This window comes from Trichechus manatus, unplaced genomic scaffold (assembly GCF_000243295.1).
Source record: "Trichechus manatus latirostris isolate Lorelei unplaced genomic scaffold, TriManLat1.0 scaffold00077, whole genome shotgun sequence".
NCBI classification, from domain to species: domain Eukaryota; kingdom Metazoa; phylum Chordata; class Mammalia; order Sirenia; family Trichechidae; genus Trichechus; species Trichechus manatus.
The window spans coordinates 111,649-128,667 of record NW_004444013.1 but is presented as its reverse complement, the minus strand read 5'-3'; positions in this window follow the sequence as shown (position 1 = coordinate 128,667).

Below are 17,019 nucleotides of genomic sequence, written 5' to 3'. Positions count from 1 at the left end.
AGTTAGAGGGTTGACATGTTGTAGGGTTGTTAACCAATGTCATAAAACAATATGTGTACTACTGTTTCATGAGAAACTATTTGTTCTGTAAGACTTCACCTGAAGTACAATTAAAAAAAAAATTAGGTCTTTTCCAGATAAAGAGAAGTTAAGGGAATTTGTAAAATCCAAACCAAAATTATAAGAAATATTAAAGGCAGTCCTCTGGTTAGAGAACCAACAGTATCAGACAACTATCCAAGACTAGAACACAGGACAGATCAACCAGTTATCAACCAAGATAGTCCTCTTGGCCTGCATGCCATGTGTGCACAACAGCAGGTAGATCTGTGTGAGATCCCACTAACAGCTATTGGCATCCACCACTTAACCGATCTTCCACGTCATCTTGTTAGGCTCCATGAAGCTGGTTCCTCCATGTAAACTTCACTGAGAGCGCATTGGCCTCTCAAGGTTTGAGCATATCCACCATGTGTTTGCTCTCAGGTTCACTCAGGTCTCTTCTAGCACATATGAAGCAAAGATTTCTTGAAAACAAAACAGACACTCCCAACTTCATCTGTTCAGGGTCAGAGGAGGGGAAGCTTGTGATAGGGGAAGCCATTTGATTCACTAACGGGGCCATCAAGTTCCCTCTGGAGTCCTTTGGGATGCAAACAGTCAAGTAGCTCAACAACAAACCAAAAAGTTAGTGGTTCAACTCCACCCAGAGATGCCTTGAAAGAAAGGCCTGCAGTCTATTTCTGAAACATCTTGAAGTTGAAGAAAATTAGAACAAGTCCATGAGAGCCAAAGTACGACTATGAGTATATCCTACCTGAATTAATAGACCATCTCAAGAATAGATTTGACGCATTGAACACTAATGACCGAAGACCAGATGAGTTGTGGAATGATATCACGGGCATCGTACCTGAAGAAAGCAAGAGGTCACTAAAAAGACTGGAAAGAAAGAAAAGACCAAAATGGATGTCAGAAGAGACTCTGAAACTTGTTCTTGAATGTCGAGTAGCTAAAGTAAAAGGAAGAAATGATGAAGAGCTGAACAGAAGATTTTATAGGCCACCTCAAGGAGACAAAGTAAAGTATTACAATGAAATATGCAAAGGCCTGGAGATAGAAAACCAAAAGGGAAGAACATTCTCGGCATCTCTCAAGTTGAAAGAACTGAAGAAAAAATTCAGACCTCGAGGTGCGATACTGAAGGATTGAAGGGGAAAATATTAAACTGTGCAGGAAGTATCAAAAGAAGATTGAAGGAAAACAGAGATTTGGTTGATCAGGAGGTGGCAGATGATCAAGAACCTATGGTACTGAAGAGGTCCAAGCTGTACTACAGGCACTGGTGAAAAACAAGGCTCCAGGAATTGACGGAATACCAACTGATATGTTTCAACAAATGGATGCACTACTGGAATCACTCACTCATCTATGCCAAGAAATTTGGAAGACAGTGACCTGTCCAACCTGCTGGAAGAGATCTTTATTTGTACCGATTCCAAAGAAAGGTGATCCAACAGAATACAGAAATTATGGAACAATATCATTAATATCACACACAAGTAAAATTTTGCTGAAGATCATTCAAAAGCAGTTGCAGCAGTACATTGACAAAGAACTGCCAGAAATTCAAGCCAGATTCAGAAAAGGATGTGGAACAAGGGATATCATTGCTGATGTTAGATGGATCGTGGCTGAAAGCAGAGAATATCAGAAAGATGTTTACCTATGTTTTATTGACTATGCAAAGGCATTCGACTGTGTGGATCATAACAAATGATGGATAACATTGTGAAGAACGGGAATTCCAGAACATTTAATTGTGCTCATGAGGAACCTGTTCATAGATCAAGAGGCAGTCATTCAAGCAGAACAAGGGGATACTGCATGGTTTAAAGTCAAGAAAGGTGTGTGTCAGGGTTCTATCTTTTCATGATACTTACTCAATCTGTATGCTGAGGAAATAATCCGAGAAGCTGGACTATATGAAGAACAGGACATCAGGATTAAAGGAAGGCTCATTAACAACCTGTGATATGCATATGACACAACCCTGCTTGCTGAAAGAGGACTTGAAGCACTTACTGATGAAGATCAAAGACTACAGCCTTTGGTATGTATTACTTCTCAACATAAAGAAAACAAAAATCATCACAACTGGATCAATAAGCAACATTATGATAAACGGAGAAAATATTGAAACTATAAAGGATTTCATTTTACTGAAGCCACAATCAACGTCCATGGAAGCAGCAGCCAAGAAATCAAATGCCGCATTGCATTGGGCAAATCTGCTGCAAAAGACCTCTTTAAAGTGTTAAAAAGCAAAGATATCACTTTGAGGACACTAAGGTGTGCCTGACCGTAGCCATGGTGTTTTCAGTCGCCTCATATGCGTGTGATAGCTGGACAATGAATAAGGAAGATCTAAGAATTGATGCCTTAGAATTATGGTGTTGGCCAAGACTATTGGATATACCATGGACTGCCAGAAGAACAAACAAATCTCTCTTGGAAGAAGTACAGCCAAAATGCCCCTTAGAAGCAAGGACGGTGAGACTTCATCTCACATTCTTTGGACATGTTATCAGAAAGGACTAGTCCCTGAAGAAGGACATTATGTTTGGTAGAGGGTCAGTGAAAAAGAGGAAGGCCCTCAGCTAGATGGCTTGACAAAGCGGCTACAAAACTGGGCTCAAGCATAACAACGATCATGAGGATGGTTCAGGACTAGGCAGGGTTTCATTCTGTTGTACATAGGGTCGTTATTAGTCAGAACCAACTTGACAGCACCTAATAGCAACAATAAATTTTGATGTTGAGCATGACCCTATGGAAGTGACTTTTAAGGAAGGCCTCCCTACCTGGTATTGCATTCAGGGGGCTGAATACTGCCTTCTGAAATACCTTCCACTGCACTGGTCTTTCCTGCTCCAATAGACCATTCAGGAGCGTCCAGGCACAGTGGCTGCTGCACTTGGCTTACTGAGTTGCATGTTTTCATTTCCCCCTTTACACTGGGGAAAGTATTCAGTCTTTCATCATTAAGTATGAAGGTAGATGCAGGCTTTGTGGATATGCAAACCCAAACCCAACTAAACCGCTGCCGGTGAGTCAATTCCAACTCACAGCGACCCTACAGGGCAGAGTAGAACTGCCCCATAGGGTTTCCAAGGATCAGTTGGTGATTAGCAGTGGAGCTCTTAACCAGGGCCCCATATGCAAACCAATCTTGGGAAAAACAAAATAAAATTCTTTGAAAACTTGCTATAGTGCTGCAATAATGAAGAAAGCGTTGTATTGGTGTAAGGATAATAAAGTAGATCAAGGAAGGAAACAGAGTCCATAAACTGACCCACATTGTCATTGTTGTTGTTAGGTGCCCTAGAGTCGGCTCTGGTTCATCAACCAAAAAAGCCGTTGCCATCCAGTCGATTCGGACTCATAGTGACCCTATAGGACAAAGAAGAACTTCCTCATAGGGTTTCCAAGGAGCACCTGGTGGATTCAAACTGCCGACCTTTTGGTTAGTAGCCGTAGCTCTTAACCCTACGCCACGACGGTTTCCTTCTGGCTCACAGCGACCCTATATACATGTAATAGAATGAAGCACCGCCCGGTCCTGCGCCAACCTCACAATCTTTGTTATGTTTGAGCCTATTGTTGCTGTCCCTGTATCAATCCATTTGTGGAAGGTCTTTCCCTTTTTCGCTGACTCTACCTAAGCAAGCACGACGTCATTCTTCAACGATTGGTCCCTCTTGGTAACATGTCCAAACTACGTGTGAGGAAGTCTTGCCATCCTAGCTTCCAAGCTTGAGGTCGCTTCTCCCAGTAGAACCCGCCCAGGCCAGCTCTGAAGTCCTGACTTAACTGCCAGGGCAAAAGCTGACGGAGGAGAAGGAGGCGCGAGGGTCTGTAGTCACCCCCTTCCCAACCCTTCAGGGATTGCCGCTGACCCCTCGGCAAAGCCCAGGGTCTGGGGCTGTGAAGAGCCTGCCCACCCCGCAGGCCTCCAGCTCCAGTGAACTAGGCGCGGGGCGGCCATAACCTCCAAGGTCTCGAGGAGGGTCGGGGGTCGAAAGGCAGGATCACGAGCCTGGGAGGCGGAGACGAGGCATGGTGGGGTGTCCAGGCGGCGCCCGCACGCCGGACACGGGCCGCTCCTATCGGCGCAGAACCGGCGAGAAACGCGGGAGCCCAGGCCAGAGGGACCTAGGGCCGAGCGCCCGCTCCCCGGCCTCCGCGCGCTTCCCGGACGAGTCTTCGCGGAGACCCACCTCCTTCTCCGGCGTAGCTGGACCCGCACCAGCGCCCGCACCCACCTCTGGATGTCGTGTGGGGAGGGGACCGCTGGGGGCCGTTGGGGAGGGGGCGGGGCTCGGTGGGCGGAGCTTGTGGGAGGGCGGGGAGAGGGGCAGCGGCTCCAGGGTCATGGCAAGTTTGGTGGATGTGGGAGGAGAGGAGGGGTTGAGATTGGGAGGATATGGGAACCAAAGCTTTGTCCATTTTTAAACTGGATTGTTTGTCCTTTTTGTTGGTGACTTTCAGGAGCTCTTTAGATATTTTATATACTTTGGGTATTGAACCCTTATCCCCCAGATGGTTTCCAAAATTTTCTCCCATTCTGTAGGTTGTCTTTTCACTGTCTTGATAATGTTCTTTGTTATACACACGTTTTTCATTTTGTTGAAGTCCAACTCAGCTTTATTTTTTCTTTTGTTGCTCATCCTTTGGTGTCATATCTAAGAATCTACCTACGAATGAGCCATTGAAAACCCTATGGGGCACAGTTGCAGTCGCCATGGGTCAGAATAACCTGGATGGCAACTGGTTTTTTTTTTTAGGCTGTCTCTGCTGCCTGTGTTTTCTGTCTCCCTGTAAAGGTACTTGTGTGGCTTACTACAATTCCAGGTGGTGTTAGTAGGAACATATAATGTTATAGGCAAAAAAGCTGTGAATTCTCTGCCTTGTTTTCAGTACCTGGGTCAACAAATTGGTCATGGGTTCAGCCCACCATTGTCCACATATTAATGTGACACTAGCCTCTGGATGTTGTCGATAGATGTTGATAGTTAAGGAGCTACGGTCATCTTTATATGTGAGGTTTATGGAGGAGGCTGGCCAGGAGTGGGCAGTTATGGTCTGTGTACCAAAATTAGGTTACCAGAGCAAGCTAAGCAGAGTTAGACTGATCATCTCGTGCAGTGCTGTGGCTAACGTCATAGGCAAATTTGGGCTGGTTGGTGATTGTATGTTCCTCTTTGTTCTGATTGGTGTGCCTTGGTGGCTGAATTTCTTCCTGATTGTCAATAGTAAATGGCATGGTGTGTTTCCGTAGGATTTTCAGGTGCTCTGTGTAGTTTGTGAAAAAAAGTGGTAGTTTAGCCATCAAATTAGATCCCGGACTATGGGGAACTCAACATGAGATCCTTTCAAGTGGGCCTAGGTATTTCAAGAATAGACATCAATTCTATTATACATCTGATCCTTTTCTGTTCCTGCATATTGTTGCCAGTGGGGGACCACCTGGTCTATCATCTCCATCCTAGGAGAAATTTTTCTAGCACAGCCATTTATATAACTTTAATAGCCTTGGAGGTGGCATGCCAATATATTTTGCCCAAGTTGACTTTGCTACTCAACTTTTCCTGGGTGGCTCTATCTCCTGTACGGTGGGTTATCTATATTTTTTAGGGATTCCCCAGAAGAGTAACATTGGGCATCAATTTCCAACAAGTATTTCCATTTCCATAATAATGGTTTTGGTAGGCCCAGCAAATATTGTAAGCAAGCAGTTGTCAGTTTGGGTTAGATTCTCCCATACAAAGAGTGCTTGGATAGCTCCATGAGATTAAATATATTTTCCATGAGAAGTTCCTTTGCTGTAACCCCCCAGGAGCCATGACGGATTACTGTGGGCACAGCCAGAATTACAATTGCTATAGAACCTGCAAATATTGAGTGTTATTTAAAAAAAAAAAAAACTTGCGTTTTCACAGTGTGAGAAAGTTAGGTTAGGGAAGAACTTCCAAGCTAGTTGTAGTTCCTGATTTTTTTAGACATGCCTTGGCCTACCTAATATTATGCTGAATACATTGTCTTCCTTGCATATATTGATTAGTGACCACTGCTCTTGACCACTTGGTTAGTGGGATTTATCTCTGCCTCAATAAAAGGAGCTTGTACTGGAGGGGGAGAGAGATCATTATAATCAGTAGAAAAATAGGCCAGTAGTTGTAAGGGCATACATTGTTGGCAGGATTTACATTGTGAAAAATATAGAGTGCAGCTCGAGAAAGAGCAAGGTCTTGCCAAAGTGATGCGGGGGCATTCCAAACACTGAATTCCAATCATTTAAGGCTGTCCAGAGTCATTTTCCCAATTGGTTGTCCTACTGGATGAATGGACCCCAATATCGATTTCCAGATCATTCCCAAAATCTCCCCCTTTTCCTTTTTGCCACTTGTAGTGAGTTAGAAATATTTGGGGATGAACTGGCAAACTGAAACACGTATTTCTGCAAATAAAATTGAAGAAAATCCCAGTGCCACCCTGCTAGCCCTGGCTGCTGACAGTGGGAGAGGCTGGCGTCCCAGTCTGGGGCAAACTTGGCTGGTCAAGCATCTCTTGCAGCTTCTCAGCACGCAAGGAGCTTCTCAGGATGCAAGGACACTCCCTGCAGGAAACTGGTTCCCTCTGGACTCCACGACTGCTGCTGATGGCGTGGGATGAGGAAGAAGCCCCAGAGACACGCTGGGAAGATGTTGTAAACTGTAGCATGTCACTGTTACTCATCTTGGAGCACACCCCAGAGGCCTGGTTGGGCTGCACCAAGGCTGTCCTGGATTCATGGTGCATATGGTACAGGGCTGGGGAGACTGAGGTAGAAGCAGGTGCTAGGGAGGCCTCCAATCCTGAATCAGATAGACTGTCCAAAGCATTGTGGATGTTGCCCTGGCTGAGGCAGGTCTTCACTAAAAGTGTAGAGTTGCCACTTTCATTTTTGCTGGTGGAGAGGTTATTGTTCGCGGAGGGCACAGGGGTGGTGTTCTTCCTCTCCAGGATGGGTAGAGAGCTGACAGGAGTGTTGTTGTGGTACTGGTATTTTGCCCTGACTCCTGGTCATCCTCAGACCACTTATTTTTTTGGCATAATTGCAGGAGGATTCATAGGTGGGAATGGCAGGCTCGATGTAACTCCTCTGCTTGGGTTAGCACAGAGGGTACAATTGTACCTCATGGGATGAAGATCCACTGAAGGCTGGTATCCCAGAGTGCTGGTATGGCCCTCTGTCTCAGATGTTTTGTGACCCAGGAGCAGATAGGTGGCCATCACATCATTGTACTTTGGGATCAACAATGAGTATTGAATCTCTTCCCATGTGTTACATATGTGTACCATCACCTCAATCCACTGGGGGTCAGTGTAATCTGGGAGTGGCTCCACATACAGCTTTTGTTCTTCATTTTCATGACCCACCATTACCCACGAATGTCTCAGTATTTCCTCTAATGTGCCTCTCTTGCTGGGGTCATGAATGAAAATTTTGCTCAGCAGGTGTTCACACTGCATAGACATGTGGAAGGGAAGATCCCTTCAGTACCTGCTGCCACAGCTCCATGAAGGTATTTCCACCAAAAGGTAGGGATCCACTCACCAACAAATACAAGATGACTCCCAGTCTCCACACATCCACTGGCAGGGGGGAGGTCTGTAATACTTTTCTCTCTGGAAGAGTTCTAGGGCAGAATAAAGGAAAGGAAGGCATGATTAAAAACCTTCATAATTTTTACCTCTTAGGATAGTCTGTGGACACTGGAGGAGGTTGCTGGGTCTTCCTAATGATCTTACCACTACCTTATTCCCAGTGAGAATGGGCCTGGCCAACTTCACCTTGGTGAAGGTAGCCTTGCCGAGAGTTTTGAGGATCTGGTAGTCTCCCACATGGGTCTCCTCCTCAGAAGAGACAGTTGAGAGGCCCTGCATCATCTTGGACTGGGTCAAGTCTTGCTGCCAAGATAGGATTCAAAATGGTAAAAACTGATGACTAAATAAAAACTGGGTCCATGGGTGGTATAAATAGTTAAGCCCTGGACTACTAGCAGAAAGGTTAGCAGTTCAAACCCACCCAGTGGCATCTCGAAAGTAAGGCCTGGTTACTGCTTCTGAAAGGTCACAACCTTGAAAACCCTATGGAGCATTTCTACTTTGCACATTTGGGGTCGCTGTGAGTTGTGATTTACTCAACAGCAACTAGTAACAAGCAAATAAAAACTTAATTAAAGGAGAAAAAAATGAGAAAAAATATATAAACGAGAAAAAATAAGTACAAGAAAAGGAAATGAAAAAGTCACAAAAATAAAAATGATTTTTTGTTTTGGGGATAGTTTGTGGAGGTTGGATGAGGTCCATTGGGTCTTGTCAATGATCCTGGCTGTGAAGGTGGGCACGTTTGGATTCTGGTCTGCTGAGTTCCAGTCTCTCATTCAAAGCCCTATCAAAGGGCAAAGTTAAAATGAATCAAGTGGGAAAGTTCAGCAAGATGGTGAGATAGGCTGTTTCAAGCTCTTGTCCCACCACAGGGAAAAAAAACAAACCTAGAAACTGTTACTACCCCGTGAGAATCCTGGAAAACAGTCAACAGTTTACATCAACCCAGCAAATGCCGAATCAAGAAAAAGGTGACTTTGAAAAGATAAGGAACATTTGTGGCATCTTTACTTGCCTTTGCCCCATCCCCTCCGCAGCTCAGTGGTCCTCTTATAGCACCTGCAATTGCTTGTGATCCCTGGGTGGGACCTTGGTTCCTGGTTCCAGTTGGAGTACAGAAAATTAATGTGTGTGTCTGTTCTAATCCTTCTGGGGGACACCTGAAGGACTTGTTTCTGTTTTACCTAACTCACAACTCAGGCTGGTTGGGTGGCAGGCATTACAAGGAAAGACCACAAGAGGAACTAACAACACATAGATGGCTGAGGCTAAACATTATGCTGAAAACATACCATAGATTGCCTAAGGCCTGGGAGCCAAAATTGGGAAGTATTTCTTTGGAAAATCAGGACATTCAAAACAGCCACGTGTTTGCGGAAATTTAGCAGGCTACACACCTACCTAGAGCAAAACTTATGTTCAGAAACTACCTGAGAAAGACCTACACTTTCACCTCACTCTTTTAAGTGTTCAGGGAGTGACCTAGCACACAGTCAATCTGCACAGACTAAGAGAGGTATCTGTGGGTTTTGTTTTGATTTCTTTTGTTTGTTTTTTTCTATGTATTTTTAAGCTCCTGGCATTTAATGAAATCACTGTAAAAACACTAGTTGGGGATTTCCAGTTTCCATGTTTCATTCTACTACAGAAGGAGCTTAGATGTCCCTTGCACCCTCACAACAAGAAAAAAGCTGAAAAGCAACAACTCTTCTTAGATCTATCAGAGAGCTGAGGTCACAGAGCAAACTGCTGCCCCAGAAGCTGGAGATACAGGTGGACTGCTACAAAGAATCACTGCTTACCGGGAACAGAGAATGTCACCACCATTGCTGCCACCTCCTGACCTAGAATCTGTTGTTGTTAGGTGCCAATGAGTCGATTCCAACTCATAGCAATGCCATGCGACAGAGCAGAACTGCCCCATACGATTTCCTAGACTGTAATCATCATGGAAACAAATAGCCAAGACTTTTCTCCCTTGGAGTTGCTGGGTGAGTTTTAATCACCAGCCTTTTGGTTAGCAGCCTAGTGCTTAACTATTGTGCCACCAGAGCTCCTTATTTCAAAGCTAATTGACTAATGGCTGGAGACCGAGTATGGACTAGACTGAGAGATGTAAATTTCACGAGGCCTAGCCTTGCGGTACCTTCATACTTCGCTGAATTTCTCATCCAGGAGACCCACTAGTTTTTTGCTGTCAAGCTGTAAGTAAAAGTCCCTCATACTAACAGTTGGAAGAAAAAAAGTAACCAACTGGAAACAGTACTCTGTTCTTGACAACTGTCTGCTCTCAAAGGAAATGGTTCTACCAACCTCCTAACCAACCTAATGAACTTCCAGTTTTTAGAGCCTAACAGACTTAAGGGAGAGGAAATACCAACCACCATCCAACCTTCCACATAGGGGAAAAAAAATAGCCAAACTTCAGCCCTCATCGAGTATAGGTTTGCCAATAAAGGAGAAACAGAAAAATCAGCAAACATACACACACACATACACACACACACACACAGACTGAAGAGACTGGGTAAACATCAGAAGCTGACTTAGATATGGCACACATGTTAGAATTATCAGACCAGGAAATTAAAATAACTATGATAATATAATAAGAGCTCTATATAAAAAGGGGACAACATGCAAGAATAAAGTGGTAATCAAAGTGAAGAGACTGACACTCTAAGAAATATTCAAAAAGATTTATGAGAAATGAAAAACACAGTAACAGAAATGAAAAATGGCGTTAATTTGTTCACTAGTAGATTGCACATGTTCAAGGAGAGAATTAATAAGGTTGCAGATTTGTCAGTGGAAACTTGTCAAATTGAAAAGAAAAACGACTGAAAAGAGTGGAATAGAATATCTAAGAGTGGTGGGACAATCACAAAAGGTGTAACATACTCACAGAGGGAATACCAGAAGGAGAAGAGAGAAAGGAACAGAAGAAATATTTAAGTTTTAATGTCAGACTATTATCCAAAATTGTTACCAGATACCAAATCACAGATCTAGGAACCCAGAAACACCACGCAGTATAAATACAAAAACATCTAAACCTAGGCATATCATATTGAAAGTGCAGGTAATTACACAAAGAGAAAAAATTTAAATAAACAAGAGGAAAAAATTTCAAAACAAAAGCACTGTACCCGTAAAGGAACAAGGATTAGAATTAATCAGACTTCCTCAGAAACCATGCAAGCAAGAAGAGAGTGGAGTGATACATTTAAAGTGTGGAATGAAAACTCTAGCTGAAAACAAGCTAAGCAACAGATATTTCAGTGACCGCATATAAACAAGAATGCATTCTTTGCAAAACTAGAAAAAGTCACTGAACAAATACACTAATATAACCTTCCAGAATTGGAAAACAAAAACAGGGAAAGGGGCATAATCTGATTTCCAGAGTTACCACTTTATAATATTAAAATGTCGTTTTTTTTTAAATCACAACATATTCAAGAAAAAGAAAATTTGTTCCATTCAAAGGAGCAAAATAAATTGACAGAAAATGTTCCAGTCCACACATCAGACTCACTAGACAAAGACTTCCAAGTATGCCTAAAGAGCCAAAGGAAAACACAGAGAAATAACTAAAGGAAATAAGGAAAACAATGTATGAAAGAAAATGAGAATATTAATAAAGAGATAGAAAGTATAAAAAGAAACCAAACAAAATTTAGGAGATCAAAAGTACAGTCACTGAAATAAAAACCCACTAGAAGATGCAAAGATTTCAGCAGGAAGAAGAAACTATCAATAAAGTTGAAAAAAGGGCAGTTGAAATTACTGAGTCTCAAGAGCAAAAAAAAAAAAAAAAAATGAAGAAAAGGAAACAAAGCTTATGAGACCTGCTAGACACAATCAAGATGACCAGCACTGGTACCCCAGAAGGAGAAGAAGGAGAGAAAGTGACAAAAATCATACTTGAAGAAACAATGACCGAAAAGTTCCAAAATTTGATGATAGATTTGAATGCACGAATCTAAGAATCTAAACAAATTTCAAGAAAAATAAACACACACAACAATCAAAAGAGAAATCTAGAACGCCATTCTTTTTCCAATAGCAGCTAAAAAAGAATACTTAGGAATAAATTTTGAAAAAAAGCTTATATGCTGAAAACTACAAAATATTGCTGAAAGAAATTGAAGAAGAACTAAATAGATGGAAAGACATACTGTGTTCATGGAATGGAAGATTTAATATCATCCAAATGGCAATTCTACCAAATTAATCTACAGATCAGTACAATCCCAATGAAAATTCCAAAAGCCATTTTTACAGAAATAGAAAATCCAAAACTCTAGCTCATATTGAATCTCCAGGGGCCCTGAATAGCCAAAATAATCTTCAGACACAGGGATCAAAATCAGATGACTCACACTTCCCAACTTCAAAACAACTGCAAAGCTGCAGTAATCAAAAGTGTGTGGTATTGGCATATGAATAGACATGTACACCAACAGAATGGAATGAAAACTCTACAAATAAACCCAATCACATATGGTCAATTCACTTTCAACAAGGACACCAAATCCATTCAATGGGGAAAGAAGAGTCTCTTTAACAAATGTTACAAAGATAACTGGATTTACACATGCAAGAGAATGAAGTTCAACTTCTACATCACACCGTACAAAAATAACTCAAAATAATCCACTAACTAAATATAACAAAGTCTTAACATTCTCAGAAGAGACTATAGGGATTTGGCAAAGGATATTCACATGTGACACAAACAGCATGAACAACAAAATAAAAAATTGAAAAAATGGATTACATTGAAATTACAAATTCTCTCCATCATTGTTTAGGAAGCATTTAGTTTCTGTTCATGGTGATGGACAATTTGGCAATGCATACAGGTGACAGTTGCACAACATGATTGACATAACTGGTATCAATGAACTGTATATGTGAAGATGCTGAATTGACCAATGGTTTATTGTGTATATTTTTACAACAATAAAAAAGGTAAACAAAATCCTTAAAAAAATAAAGTTGTTCTAAAAAAAGACACTATCAAGAAATTAAAAAGACAACCTATAGAATAGAAGAAAATATTTGCAAGTCATATAACTGATAAGGGTATAAGAGCAAGAATATGTACAGAATTCCTAAAACTCAAAAACAAAAGACCAATACACCAATTTAAAAATGAGCAAAGGAGTGTAAAGAAGGTATACAAATAACCAAGAAGCATAAGAAACAGTGCTTCATAGTCATTAGGGAAACGCAAATTAAAACCAAAATGAGATACCACTTCATACCTAATAGGATGGGTATAACAATAATTTTTACAAATGAAAAATAACAAATGTTGTCAAGAATGTGAAGAAGTTTGAACACTCATACATTGCTGGTGGAAATGTAAAATGGTGCAGCTGCTGTGGAAAACACATTGGAGCTTAATCAAAAAGATAATCAGATCATGCAACCCACCACTTCCACTCCTAGGTATATACCAAAGGAATTGAAAACAGCGACTCAAAGAGATACTTGTAAACCAATATTCATTGCAGCATTATTCACAATAGCCGGAAGGTGTAAACCAAGTGTCCATTAACAGATAAATGGATAAACAAAATGTGGTATATGCATACAATGGAATATTATTCCGCCAAAAAGATATGAAATTCTGATACATAATACAGTATTGGTAGATTCTGAAAACATTATACCTCTGAAATATGCCTATGTGAGCTATTTAGAATAGGCAAATTCGTAGAGACAGAAAGTAGATTAGAGGATACCAGGGCTGGGGAACAGAATAAGGGGGAGTTATTTCTGAATGGGTATAGAATTTCTATTTCAGGTGATAATTTTGCAAATAAGAAGTGGTAATGATTATACAACACTGTTAATCTAGTTAATGCCACTGAATTGTACACTTAAAAACAATTAAAATGGCAAATTTTATATATAGTACAGTATTAAAAAGAATACATTTTTAACAGATATATTTTTAACTACAAAAAAAAAAGGGTAGCTGCTGAGGCTGCTTATGTAAGACCAAAAGCATGATGGGATTTGGTTCCTTGGATTGGAGGTTAAGGGTCACAGTTTCACGGGACATCCCAGTTAACAGGCCTGATAACGTGTTTAGTGTATCTGTTCTACCTCCTAGTTTGTCGCGTAACGCCTGGGGTCTTAAAAACTTGAAAGCAGCCAGCCATGGCATGAAAATTGGTCTCAGTCAGACTGGAGCAACAGAGGAAGGAGAGTCAAGGATAGGAGGAGGGTATGGAATGTGTGGCTAATTGCCTCCATGAATAACTGCCTCCATTGCCATTAGACCAGAGGAACTAGATGGTGCCTAGCTACCATTACTGAACATTTTGATCAGGGATCCTATAGAAGAATCCTGATCAAAAATGGAAAAATGCAGAACAGGATTTCAAATTCTCATGGACTACAGACTTTCTGGAGCCAAGGGGGCTAGATGAGCCCCTGAAACTACTGCCCTGAGATATCTTTAATACCTAAACCAAAAATATCCCCTAAAGTCTTCTTAAAACCAAACAACAGTTTAGCTTAGCTGGTAAATAATATCTGCTTTGAGCATTGTGCTCTTTTAAGAATTACCTACATGGGATCATATAGGGACAACAGCAACTCGAAAGATTAGATACGAACCTTGAGGGGTAGTGAGTTTATATTACTGGAGGAGGAACAACTCAGAAAAGGAGTGTGAGAATGGTTGCACAACTCAAAAGATGTAACCAGTCTCACTGACTTATACGTGTAGAAACGCTTGAATTAGTGTATGTTTTGCTGTGTATATTCTCAACAACAACAACAAAAGCCTGTAGGTTATGTCCTAATGGTGGGTACAGGCAGATTGGAAGGATATAGAAATGGAACGGGTAATGGGATTAAGATGAAAGTTTGGATGATACATTGGAACATTTGAACAGCCTTTATGGAAAGTGGCTGTCGCCTTTACCTGAATGTATTATGGGGATGGATATTGTGTCTGACTGGGAAACGTTTCTCCTATCTAGCACTGTAAAAGAGGAAGCGTGTAATTCCGCCCTTCTGTCCATATTGATTGGACACGCCCAATGGGAACCAATAAGATTGCCTGAGTCCACACAAGTCATAACTTTCAAATGGTATGGGATAGAAGCTGGATTGATGGTATGAACAAATTCTTTGCACAGCAGCCTTGTTGTTGTTGTTAGGTGCCATCAAGTCTGTTCTGACTCATAGCAACCCTATGTACAACAAATGAAACACTGCCCAGTCCTGCGTCATGCTCACCATTGTTATGTTGAGCCCACTGTTGCAACCACTGTGTCAATCCATCTTGTTGAGGGTCTTCCTTTTTGTCTCTGACCCTCTAATGTACCAAGCATGATGTCCTTCTCCAGGAACTGGTCCCTCCTGAAAACATGTCCAAAGCATGTGAGACGAAGTCTCACCATGCTTGCTTCTAAGGAACATTCTGCCTGTACTTTTTCCAAGAAGGATGTGTTTGTTCTTTGGGCAGTCCATGGTGTATTCAGTATTCTTTGCCAACACCATAATTCAAATTCATCAGTTCTTCAGGTTTCTTTATTCACTGTTCAGCCTTTACATGCAACAACAGCCCTAGGTGGAGCGAAAACTGGGGTTTAAGGCTAAAGACTATGAACAGCTGCTTCCTTTACCACTTGACCAGACCTGGATGGTGCCCAGCTACCATTATGGAACATTTTGAGAAAAGGCTCTATAGACGAATACTGATCAAAAGGGGGGAACTGTTCAACAGAATTTGAAACTCTTATTAAGGCTGGATGACCCCTCCAAAACCATTGTCCTGAGTTAATTTTTAAACTTTAAACCAAAATGATCTCCTAAAGTCATCTTTAAAACAAAAATTAGTTGAGCTTAATTAGTAAAAAATGTTTGCTTTGAGCATTGTGTTCTTTAAAGAATGATCTACATATGGTCAGAACGACAACAGCAACTCAAAAGGTTAGATGAGACCCTTAGTGAGCAGCGTTTATGTTAATGATTGCAGAATAATTTAGAAAAGAATGGTCGTACAGCTTGAAGAATATAATCAATGTCACTGAGTTTTACATATAGCAACTGTTGAACTGGTATTTGTTTTGCTGTGTATATTTTCACCAAAAAATAAAAATACAAAAGAAACTTAAAAATATATTGGGAGACTTAGTTAAGGCCTCCTCAGGACGTAATACCAATGAAAAATGGCTGGACTGAGGAAGAACTGATTCTTGTCAGCCATCAGTTAGTTCTATGCTATAAAAATCCACAGATTTATCACAGGGTACAAATGGCAGTAGATTAAGGGGTAATGAATAAATGTAGACACCCAGACAAGTATAGTTGATTTTCTATAAGAAGAATAATTTTGACCTGTATGCTTTCATTGTAATAAACTGTGCTTGTGAGTATAATAGCTTTCAGTGAGTTCTGTGAGACTTTCTAGAAAATTATTAAGCCTGAGTTAGTTTTTGGAACCCCTAAATTTGCTGTTAGTATCAAAAGTGAGGGCAGTTTTGGAAACTGTGTCCTCTAATTTTGTAGCTGCTCCTGAAATCCTTGCACTAGGTGTCAGAAGACTTATCAGCATCCATGAGGAACATATAAGAACTCTTGGAAAATAAAACATTTGTCTTCTGTATTTGTATGTATTCTAACAATACAAATGGTAAGTAAGCTATTCTTAGTCATGGCTGGTGCGGTTGGAGGTGACCAAAAAAATGACTGACATCTAGGATTTCGACAGCTGTGACGTGCATGAAATGCATGGAATTATTTACTTTGACCTGTATTTATATACTGCTTCGTTCTCCAAAAGGCTTTGAAGTGGTTTTTAAAAAAAATCATTTGTTCGTTTCTATTGTCTGTGGCTTATTGACATTAGTCACTGAGCACTGGGGCTAGCATTTTGAGATAGATGTCATTTGTGTGAATGTGATAAAAAGCTACAGACAAAATAATGTTATATTGCCATTGGTCTGGCAGTCTTCCTGTAAATAAGACACATGTGATTTAGACTTTGTACCAATTTCTCACTTTGTTCATTCACCACAATATTCAGATAAAAGGTGAAAATTAAGTGGTACAACAATGTCAATGCTATTTTATGGCAGACCTTAGGTATGTACTTACCATGAGCCAAGTGTAAAGGTCTTCCAGCTAAAGTTCATCTGGAACACACCTGTTTTTAAACGAAAGTAAGAGCCCATTAGGAGTGGCAGGGGTGTTGGGGTGACTGTGGGAGGTAAACCAAAGTTAGGAAGCAAAGAACATGTCTTGTACATTCAGGAGGCTGGGAAGGGCAAGGAG